We start from the raw sequence: 12,151 nt of genomic DNA, 5'->3' as shown, positions 1-12,151 counted from the left end.
TGTTGTTTGTTTGTTTCTTCCTTGTGTATTTTCCCCGTGTCCTTAACAGTTAGCGTGGGTGTTTTTTGTTTTGGGGTTGTTCGGGGTTTTTTTGCGGTTTCTGTTGGAGATTTTTGTTTGTTTGTTTGGTGGGGTTTTTTTGGTGGTTTTTGTTTGTTTGTTTTGTTCTTGTTATTGGTTTTGTTGTTTTGTGGGTTTTTTGTTTGTTTTTTTGGTTTTTGGTTTTTGGTTTTTTTTCGGTCGTTTGGTTTTGTTCATCCGCAATATGGGAGGGAGGTTTGTTGGGAAAATGTATGTTCTAAAACAATCTCTTGCACTCTTCATTTTTGTGTGTGTGTGTGTGTTTATCTACAGAACTTACGAACACATGCATGGGTTCCCGCCTTCGTACTGAGATGAAGAGCGATGAGGACGGTGTTGGAATACTCCTGGGCTACTACTGCTCTAGATGTTATTTCCCTTGAAACTGGCATTTCGGATATGGTGTGATAAGATGTTGCAGAATTGTAAGTACTATTTCTGCCTCTTGTTGCTGTTTGATGCTTGGTTTCCTGAGGAAAAATAATGCAGAAGATCTACAAGGAAAGGGATTTTACATTTCTGGAATACTTGCCAGCTGACTAGTTTATACCTTGGATGTGAGCTATAGAAGGTGATCTATTCAGGACAGCCTTGTCATGGAGCAGCTGTTGCATGGTTTATACTTGTCATCGGGTTCTCAATGTATAGCCTTAATTTTTGTGGATTATGCATTGAACTTTCCAGTAGTTTGTTTGCTCTTACATTTCCCTAAGGTTTAGGCAAAGATTTAAAGAGTTACCAGCCTTAAGGTTGAGTATTTCTTATTTTATCATGTCATGTTGCTGTTGGAAACCTCTGAGTGTTGGTGGTATTCAAGGAATGTCCAGGATTTAGAGGATGAATCTGTACGTTCATGTGCTGAGCAGAAAAGTACAACTGCTCTTTTTGGTGACCTCTAACTTTTTTACACAGGTGGTCCATTTATCAAGATTACACTGCATTGTGGCTAATTTTATTTGTTAGTTCCAACAACTGTCATCTTAATGCAGAGGTTTGTGTCAGGTCTGTAATCCAAACTTTGAATCATTGTGCTCATGTGTTCTTTCTTCCTGTTACCCATTCTGATTCAGTGAGATGGCACCTGGGGGCAGAAGAATCACAAAGCTATCCCAGATTTTGCCAAATGGAAATAACAGGGCAGTGGGAAGTCCTCATCGCTAAAAGGCTGTGTGGATTCATTTTATATCCCTGTCATTTGATCAGTAATTGAGTTCAATTCCTTGAGGCTGAGCTTTCCAGACAGTTCCATTCCATCAGGTAATTTGAAGTCGCTTCTAGGGATATGTGTGTCTGTGAATGATGCTGGAAAAGTGATCTTACTGCTCTACTTGGTAGATGTTGCATTTTGGAAAAAAGCAAAACAAACCCCAAACAAACATGAGAAGGTCGTGGCCCTAATTTTGTTTTGATGAATATTTTTCTTGTCTTCAGGTGTGCAAGGACATCACTGGCTTTGTTCCCCACGCTGTAGCTGGTTCCCTTATTCATGTTTGTCCTTTTGTATTTCTTTGATATGTTGAGATTACTGTAGGTTTTAACTTTTTTATAACAGGATCAGAAGAGGGAAAAGCTCCCTGCTGCTCTTCAGACACTGACATACCAACTCAAAGTGTCCCTTTGGTACACATGAAAACACATGAGCATCAAGGAGCAAGGCTTTGGGACCCTAGACAGATCTCCTTCTGTATCCTTGCAACCCAGTCAATTCATTGTTACAGTCATCTTTCAGAAAATCCATGGAAACTGAACACGAAATGGCCACGAACTTGAATAAAACTTGCCTTTGGTTTTTACCTGTAGCGTTTGAGAAGTGGACATCAAAAACAGTCTAAGAGCCCTGGATGTGGCCAATAGCATCCTCCTAAGGGCTTGTGTTTGAAATCTAATCTCAAGGGCATCTCTGCCAGCTGCCTTTGTGACACAAACTGATTTCTTGTCACAGATGTACACACATTCTGTAATGGAACTTGCTGCTGCACCACCATCATCTCGAGAAGCCACCAGTCCCACAGCTGAAAGCTCCAGCATGAGCAGTTCATACAGCAGCACAGCCCAGCAGTGACAGAGGAGAGAGGAGGAAAGCCTTGAGAAATGGAGTACGTCTAATATCCGATAACCATGGATGGGACCAGCAGGTGCAGAACCCTAAGCTACTCTCCATTCTGCTGCAGGACTTTGTGAATTCCTGCCAGAAAACAGCTGTTGGTGTGCCAAGGAATTTCTGCAGGTAAAATGTGAAGCGGCTGCAAGTGAAACAGCTATCTGAGGTATCAGTTTTCTCCAGCTAAACTCACAGCCATCAGCTGGCTCCCTCCTCATATATCCCCAGTCTGGGTGCTTTTCAAATAAAAACTAGGTTGAATGATAGAATAGTTTGGGTTGGAAGGTAGCTTTAAAGGCCATCTAGTCCAACGCCTTCATGGTGAGCAGGGACATCGTCAAGTAGGTCAGGTTGCTAAGAGCTCATCTGACCTGACATCGAATGTTTTCAGGGATGAAATACCTATCACACTTCTGGACAACTCATGCCAGAGTTTCCCCACTCTTGTCATAAACAGTTTTTTCTTTAGACTTAATCGGAGTCTACCCTCTTTTGGTTTGCAAGCCTTTCCCCTTGTCTTATTGCAACAGGCCCCATTAAAAAATGCATCTGTGTCTTCTTAGAAGCCCACTGAAATTCACCTGGGAAGCCAGAATCCTCTGTAAATCAGCACAGCCAGTCGTGTTCCACGGTTGGATCAGCTCCTTCTGATGGGCAAATCCCACCTGTGCCAAATAACTTCCAAAAAGTAATAACTGTAGAGGTAGAGACATACATACAGAGGTATCATGGGAATGTCCAATAAATGTGCAAATATAGGTTTGGGAGTTTTTTTCTTTTAAATTATTATGCCAGTTGCACTGGCTTCCGAGTTTTGGCTTTCAGGCTGGAGCACCAAACTGTGTTGTAGTTCATGAACGGATGTCTTGTCTCCATTTCACCAGGCTTGGAGCAACTACATTTGATCAGAAGTAGGGCTTTGAAAGCAGAAAACAAAACTGTTTGGAAACTGTTGGGTGGGAGCAGGCTGCTAGAACTTCGTGTTCCCTCATTTTGAAGAAACAGTTGTGTTTTCTGAATGGAGGATAAACAGGGCTTTGGGGAGTGTTTTTTTAAGGCACGCATGTTTGCAACCATTTCCTGATCCCCAGTCTAGCAGAAAATGTGGTTACCCACCAAATGTTTAAAGCTTCAAGATTATGGCATTAGTAAGTGGGAAAAGTTGTGGCTGTAGGTCCAAGGAAGTTGAATGTTCCTAATGCAATCAAGCAATTGTTCTTTCAGTCTGACATATAGAGAGACTATTTGTGTCATGACAATATGCAACCTCCCAGATTCCATAATCAGAGTTTGACAAGTTCCTTTTTCTCCACTGCACTCTGTGGACTCCTGCACTAGTCAGTGGTAATCTTGGGGCTGGAGGTCACCTAGCTGGGAAAAAACTTGTGTAGAGCCATTCAAAAATGCTAGCTTGGCTTCAAAAGTAGACAAAGTCCTAGATCTTTATCTATTCTTTTTATTTTTAAACTGAGAAAGGAAATCACAGGTAATTAAAAAAAAAAAAAAAAAAAAAGAAAAGAAAAGAAAAGGAAAAAAAGAAAGTCAACCAAAAAAAAAAAGCCCAAAAAACCTAAACCTAAGCCCCCAAAAACCAAACCCTTGACAGTTCCAGTATTAACCTTTCCTTCAGATGACATTTAACTCTGTTCTTTCTAGATCTAGTATGACTAGTTCTCTATCCCTTTGATGATTCCTTAGAGACGCTTTATACTCGGACTGTTTGACCATGTTCCTCAGGAGAGGCAGCTACAGGATGGAGTCTGATGAATTCAACAATTCCTCATGGCAGTGGCTGCCATCGTAGCAGCGGTTCTCGTAAATTACTGATCTGAGCCTGCCCTTCTGAGGTCAAAAAACCTGCAGGTACAAGTGTTGGAAATGTTGTGTCTAAGTTGTTGGTATTATTTCATATTTCAGGTTTGAAAGGCTGAGAAACCCGGAACACCAGATCCTGTGGGAATCTCCCCTCCTCACCCCGCAGAACTTCAGCACCGCGGACAGCGGCGGCCGGCGCGGGGGTCCCGGCGGGGTCCCGGTGCCCCGGGCCCAGGGCGCACCTGGGCAGGGCCAGGAACGAGGTGAGGGAGCCCGCTAACAAGCTGCAGCCCGTTATTCCACTTCTCTGTTGTCCCTGGATAGAATCCTGTATTTTCTTCTTGATTCTTCCCGCAGAGAAGACGGTTCCAGCAGAACGTAGCAAGTGAGGTTGGAAATACCTCGCACTCTGGGGATGTTGCTTGGTCAGGAAGGGCCTTCCATAAGCACCACAAGAAGGGACTGGAAATAAAAGGTATCAGCCTTTCTTACAGAACAAACTTGTTGCCCTGTTTTTATCAATTTTGATGCGTGGGGAAAGTTCTATTTAAATATTCATTTTTAAAAAAGAGGATGCTTTAAATTGAAGGAGTAAAAGTATTAGCGATGAATGGCATTGCAGGATTATGGAATACAGGCACAAAATTTTGAGAAATGCAAGCAAACTTGACACCCCAACATGAAGCCAAATTACACACAGGCACTTTATTTGCATCTTCACCTGTATGATTCTGTGCATGGGTTTTATTTCCTCATAGCATCACCAGCAGGCTCGAAAGACAGGATCTCCACACGATCCTTTTAGACATCTACAGACCCCTCTTACACAGGCCCTGCTTGAACTGCCTAAAGAATAACACACTATTTGTTCCTGAGCTGGACCATCTTGCATTTTAAGGGGGCACATGAAAAATACTCAGTTTTGATGAATCACCAGCTAAAAGCTGCCCTACAATCATATGGGGGAAAAAAAAAAAAAAAAAGAAGAAGGTACTGCAGGACTTTTTCTTACTTCTCAAAGTATAAATGCCTATGAATTTCAAGCCTAAATGTGACTGATTTTAGACACACTCTCCTTGCTCACCTACAGTCCACCTGAGAATATTGACCACAAATCAGTAGCAGGTGCCATCCACAGAATGAGGTGAGAGAGTAACATCCTTTCTTGTAGGAAATAAGCATAAAAATGGCTTCACCACCTGTATTCACATTAAGGCAAACTGTGGCTGAAATCTGTAAAATTACAGAGGGTCACTTGCTGTACTGCATTGGCAAGAGGCTCTGAAAAGGAAGAAGTGGAAACCACTGGAGCAACTCTCACATAAATGTAGCGTACAGTTCTGCAGGCTTGCAGAGGAAAATTCAGACTTGCTTGTAATTCCAGCTTTAAGCTGCACAGTAGTGACTCTGGATCAGGACAAACCATAGAAGCCTTGCCAAAGCTTTCACACTGTTTCTCACCAGCTTTGTCACTGCTGGTACCCAAAGAGGTGAGCTTGGGTGTGCCCATATGGGCTGGAACAGCAGCTCTGGATTGCAGAGCTATTCTCATAGCAATAATTTGACTCTTATTTTGGCAAACCGTACATCTATGAAGAAAATGGATGTAAGCTAGCCAATTTAATTATTTAAGGATTTGAGATTTCAGCACAACTTATGCCTTGATATTTTTTTTTGAAAGCAGAAGATGGAGAAGAAGCATCTGTTGGTGCTACAAAGCTAGAACCAACACAGGAATGACACAGCTTTCAAACATATAATACAGAACAAACTGTGACTGCAAGTCTGTGCTTGGAAATAAAAATATAAGAAAAACACATTAGCTGAGCCTTTAAAGCATAAGCAAGAACATCTTAGGAAAAAATACAGTGTTAGTTAGAAAATAAATATATCTCATAGTTCAAGGAATCTGGTTCTGATTTGCTGTAAACAGAAGGGATTTTTAATCATAGAAGTGCATATTTTATTATTCAGCTTTCGTCAGTGGTAGAAGAGAGAGAATTAGGACTTCTAATCTTTCCATGAAGGAGGTACTGAGTGTTTAACTGAATCTCAAGCAGACTGTGTCTTACCTACAGTTCTGGAAAATTACGTTTCTGTGTAAACCATGAGTTATCCCGATATGTTTTTCCTTCTGGAAAACAACTGCTTCCCAAAGCTCCACTCTGATTGAAACTAATCATGGGCCAAAAATATTCCAAAGTAGTACTGGCTACAAACACCTGGTTGGCTGCCCCTCAAAAGGCAAGCATAGGCTGAGGTGATTTATTCATACAGAAATTCATTTCTAGACCTGTGATCCAAAGATATGCAGCAGAGATAGCAGTCCTTGACTTGCAGTTGATACTCACAGGATTGCTACAGCTGTGACAGGCTCAATATGTCATGATGGTACCTACTGAGTGGAGGAGAGAAAGATGGCCTTTAATCCAAAAGTTCAAGCTGAAACAGTGGTAATCAGAATTTTGAGAAGAAGGGGCAATCATATAAGGGACTGGTAATTTTATCTTATGGAGTGGGTTGAGAGACACCCACTTTGAATGTGAGTGACCTATAAAAAACAAAAGGCATCATACAGGGTGCTGCAATTTCTTTGAACTTCTCTAACTTTTGTTCATTTGTTCTTCATGAATTGCTCCAGCATGGGTCCCTTCCCACAGGGTGCAGTCCTTCAGGAACAGACTGTTCCAGTGTATCACGAGTCCTGCCAGCAAACCTGCTTCAGCACAGGTGGGTCTTCCCAGGGGGTCACAGACTCCTTCAGGCATCCACCTGCTCCAGCATGGGCTGCTGGTGGATCTCTGCTCCACTGTTACCTTCTATGTGCTGCAAGGGGACGGTCTGTCTCACCATGGCCTTCCAACTTCTGGCAGCTTCTCACAGAAACCGCTCCTGTAGCACCCCATACTACTAAACCCTTGCCATGCAAACCCAGTACAACTGATTATAATGAAAGCATAGTAAAAGTGGGTTTCCCACAGTCTCACAAGCTCGCCTCTCCTTCACTCCCACGCAGTACACTCTGAGATGGAAAAGCTGTGCCATCTTGTGCCAGCTACACACAGCAGTTTTTGATAGGAAGTTTCTCACTGATGTAATCTGCAACAGACCATACCAAGCCATTTCAGGCATAAACCACTTGTCTCATTCTCCTGGATAAAAAAAAAAAAAATGGGCTCTTTACAGGCGACAACATGGAAGGCCTGGAAGTGCTTTCACGTGTCAGCCAAAAACTGTATGCAAGATACTTACCTTTGACTAGTGGAGTACTGTACCACAAAGGATAGCTGTTCAAGAGCAACAGCACCCCCCCACCCTCAGGCCAGAATCTCTTCCTGCTCCTACCTTGCCTCTGAGAGTTCTCAGCTTTCTGTTGGGTTTGATGCCCAAACCAAACCAAAACCACCCCACAAAGACTCAAAAAATTCCTGACCTGCAGCGTGGCCTCAAGCCCCAACAATACCGCACCAGTTTCCAACACCAGAGGCCAACGCAACAACTGTTCCCTACAGCATTCCCAGAATGGGGAACAAGGAGATCTCAGCCTCCCAGGCCCTTGCTCTGTGACACTGAAGTCTTGTGGCCAGCTGTGCATTTGACAAGACTCCTGCTCTGATGGAGATGGGACCCTCATTTCAAGAAGATGCTCGTTCCATGTTATATCACCTTCTTTTTTTTCTGGTGGGATCAGTGGATCTCTTCACAGGCCAGACAGATCAGAGTCAGAGCTAAACGCAGACCAGATACAAACCCACTCCAGCACTGAGGTGTAAACAGATGATGCTGGGTAATCTGTATTTCCTGGGGTCCTATGTGGTAGGTCACAGTGGAAACAACTGTTTTCTCTGGCTGTGAAGAAATGTTTCAACTTTCCAGGCTGAACACAAGCCAGGTAAAACCAACTAGGAATCTGTTTCCTTTCTACATGAAACTATCTCATGTTTCTTCAGATGGAAATATATGCCCAAACACTGTGGTACCTCCAACTGTTAGAAAAGTTACCACTTCATCTAGAAAGTAATTACTGGGTTTTTTCGAGTTTTACAACATAAAACAACCAACTGCTCTCATCTTGTTAGATCAACCATTATCAACATACTACTATACAGTTCTGTACTTTTACAGTACTGTTGTCTTAAAACTTCACTGTGCTCTGTGCACACCTAAATTTGCCTTTTTTTTTTTCCTGATGAAATCCCCATATGCTACAAATCATTAGAGCTGGCAATGCACTGAACTTCACCATATTTACCTGTCTTTTACAGGAAGCAAGACATTGAGTCATCCACCAGCAGAGAGTGTCCAAATACACCTGATACGCCACCAGAAGGACTGGATGCCATCCAGAGGGACCTGGACAGGCTGGGGGAGTGGGCCTGTGGGAAACTCATGAGGTGCAACAAGGCCAAGTGCAAGGTGCTGCACGTGGGTCAGGGCAGCCCCCAGTACCAATACAGTCGGGGGCATGAACTGATCGAGAGCAGCCCTGCTGAGAAGGACTCGGGTTACTGGTGGACAAAAAAGAACATGAGCCAGTAGTTTGTGCTTATAGTCCAGAAAGCCAATCGCCTCCTGGGCTGCACAAAAAGACATTGGCAGGTTGCTCTGGTGAGACCTCACCTGGAGTACTGAGTCCAGCTCTGGGATCCTGACTACATGAAAGACATGGACCTGTTAGAGCAAGTCAACAAGACCTGCTGGAGGGCCACATGAATGATCAGAGGACTAAAACGTCTATCCTCTGAAGAAAGGCTGAGAGAGTTGAGATTGTTCAGCAAGGAGAAGGCTCCAGGGACACTTATTGCAGCCTTTCAACATATGAAGGGGTCTTGTAAGAAAGATAGAGAATTTTTACCCAGGCCTGTAGAGACACGACACAGAGATCCAAGAACTAAAAGAGAGACAGAGAAAAAATAAGAAGAAAAGCTGGTAAAAAGAAATCATCCAGACAGACTCTCAAAATCATTGCAAAAAAACGAAAGTACAATACAGAATCAATAGTGTTTATATTACTGTCACCATATTTCATCCATATTTCATTAACTTGCAAGAATTTAGTAGTATTGAAGTGAAACATTTTCACATCCAAATTTTTATCATCTTTCTACAGTGATGACTGAAAATTATTGAACCATATTTTAAAATAAGCATCATAATACATGAATCAACCACTGATCAAAAACCAACGGGTTCTACAAGTGTTTTGCTCTAAATTGGTTTTAGATTTAGATGAAATGCAAACCAAGATGGATATTTTAAGCGTTGTTTCAAGATTCACTGAAGTGATTTACATGAAGATTACGTGCAAGGCAACTCAGCATCATTTGCTGTGAAAGTTTAGCTATTATGCAAAAAGGAGAACTGAAGTTCACAAGAAAACTACCAGAAAAATCATGCAAAACACCTGTGTGACCCTGTGCCAGTTTAAACCTTTCATAAAAGAGAAGTTTTGCAAATGAAGGTTTTTAGAAAACAACTTCTGAATGCATTTTCACAGAACTAGTCAGAACTGTGCATGTGCTGCTATGTCAAGTGTGTATTAGCATAATTTCAGCCATATTTTAGCTTTTCAGTGGGTGGCATCGAAAGTGCCATCATCTTATGCTGTATGAAACAAATATTCCATTAAAAAAAAATTAGAGAAAGACAAGATGGTCTGTCACACAGTCCTACTGAAAACGCTGTGCATCACAGTCCAACACCTTAGTTAACTGGCACAGTGCTGTGGCTGCACACATCCCATTAAAATGAATTTCTAATCCTTTAAGCACCATCAGCAACTTACTATAAGAACCCAGACCCAAGATTCATATTTGAAAATAGTACATTAATTTGTTGCACCTCTATTCAGACAATATAAGTCAGCATCTAGTCAGTATCAATCTGTGATGGTAAGGACTACAATGGGTTAAATGAGCCACCACATCTGTGAGACCATTATAATTGCTCAGTATCTTTACAGGCACTCAGTATCATCAGGCTGTGTGTTGGAATGGGTTAAAAGCAGAAGAGGATTGTAAGTTGCTCAAGTGACCTTGCAGCTGGGAATAACTCCTGATGATCTGTGTGAACAGGAGCCCAGTGATCCTCTGGCATGGACTGAGTTTGTGGATCTCTAGCATGCTGCCTGTGTCTCTGCTTGTGTACCTCTGCCTGCGTGTTGCTTCAGGGATCCCCTGGCTGGTGAGGTAATGGAAATAAATTTATTCTTTGCATTCTAGCTGCAAGTTTGTGGTTTTTCCAGCTGCCTGCCTGTGTCAGCTCACACACTGTGACAGGCCAAGTAAGTCCTAATTTACTTCTGAGACTGTAATATAATTTAATAGCAGAAGTTAGACTTGTGTAGCTTAGTCTGCTATACATTACAATTTTCATGTTTTTTGTGAAAGAAGATTGGCTTCTCCTTCTTTGATATTTACCACTGAATATGCCTCTTCTAAGATCCACAACTGTACTCCACAGAATTTGCAGAATGATGTAGAGGATTAATACTGTCTAATTTGAAGGAGAAAAGTACAGTGTAATACAAAGAGATATTTCCACAGTCCACTTAACGGTGCTGGAGAACACGGGCGCAACCTGTGAAGACTTTAAGGTAGCCATTGGCAACTTAAACCAATAGGAAAAACACTTACTGAACGTTCCTGAAGAAAAGTGTATTTAAGAGCTACAATTGTCTACTTGTTCCTGAGGATGCAAGTCTGTCAGTGGTGATGGTAACAACTTATAAAGACATGAAAACACGGTATGTGCAAAATGTAATCCATTTTCAAAAAACCAGAGGTGCTCTGTGAGGTCTCACGCTTTCAGTGCTTGTTTTTTCTCCAGTATGCCTGGGGCAGAAGGGACTTGTGAGAATGACCTATTTGGCTGCAAGAGACCTGTGGCATTCACTTTTCCATGCATCTAACCGACAGATGACCCTGTACTAGGCTCTGTTCCACCTACCTCCTGGGAATGTTCCTGTTATTAACTTCCATGAGGGATAAGTACTTGGCAAAAGGCAGCAGTGCTCTCACCAGTAGTGGCTAGTTCAGAGGGTTTTCAGCTTCATATGGTCAGTCCCACTCTAAGCCAGCCCTGAGGGAGAAGGAAAGGATATCCTGGAAAAGCTGCACAGCTAGCACACTCTTTCCAGTGCCCAGTGTGTTTCACAATTACAGTGAGTTTGCACCCCAGCTGGTCTGGGATGAATTACATGTCTGCTTGGTGTGCTATTTTTGACTCGCTGTGCTATCCTGTCCTACCCCAATGTAGGAAGACAGGCACAGCCCTGCTGGTTTGAAGACAGGCCAGACCATGGTCTTTGCCAAGGCCCTGTTTATCTGGTGGGACTTGTCTAAGATCTGGGCCACCAATGCTGTAACTACCCACTCAATGACACAACAATTTAGGAAATCTCTCAGGCTGTCCTTGGCTGATCAGGGATCACAGGGGTTCTGTCTTTCAGGCTTTCCTTCTGCAGTTCAAATAAGTAATAATAATAAAAAAACCCTCTATATTGTACTATTTGCACTTTCTTTTCAGTGCCTAGCAGGATGTTGGGGCTTGACACCTTTGACTGCCTAGCAAATCTACTGATCTCATTTTTCATTTTGGTTAACCTGTACAGACAGAAACCATAATAACCATAAAACTCAGTCGCCACAAAAGAAAAAGCATTTAATCCTGTATTTCACACTCTAACAGACAAGAGTAATAATGACACAGTTTCCCCATTTTACATGCCCACTTCTTCTGCAAGCTATTTTAACCAGTTTTCCAATGGCCTAGACAATGTCAGTCATGAAGTACTAGGCCTGACAGCACTCCTCTCCCTCGACAGGTGGACAATCTGCAAGATAAATCAGAAAAAACTGGATTCCAATAGCCACTATTTCTCTTATAAACTCGGATGACAGAGACAGTAAATATTTCACACACCAATACAATATTCAAATGAAGAGTTGTGTTAACCAGCGAACAAGACTCTGAATAAAAACCTTCCATACTCTTTAATTTTTCCCATTCAGAACACTTAGTGTCCAATCTGGTTGTGTGCTATCATCAAATTACTGAATATCTGTGCTAATCAAACTAATATTTATAGTTATACCAAAACCAGGCAGGATCAGGATCAGAATCTTGACAAGATGCAGACAGCTTTAACTTTGT

This window comes from Empidonax traillii, unplaced genomic scaffold (assembly GCF_003031625.1).
Source record: "Empidonax traillii isolate 1590-97213 ecotype Southwest subspecies unplaced genomic scaffold, ASM303162v1 scaffold14:size4059594, whole genome shotgun sequence".
NCBI classification, from domain to species: Eukaryota; Metazoa; Chordata; class Aves; order Passeriformes; family Tyrannidae; genus Empidonax; species Empidonax traillii.
Note: the sequence above shows the minus strand (reverse complement) of the source record.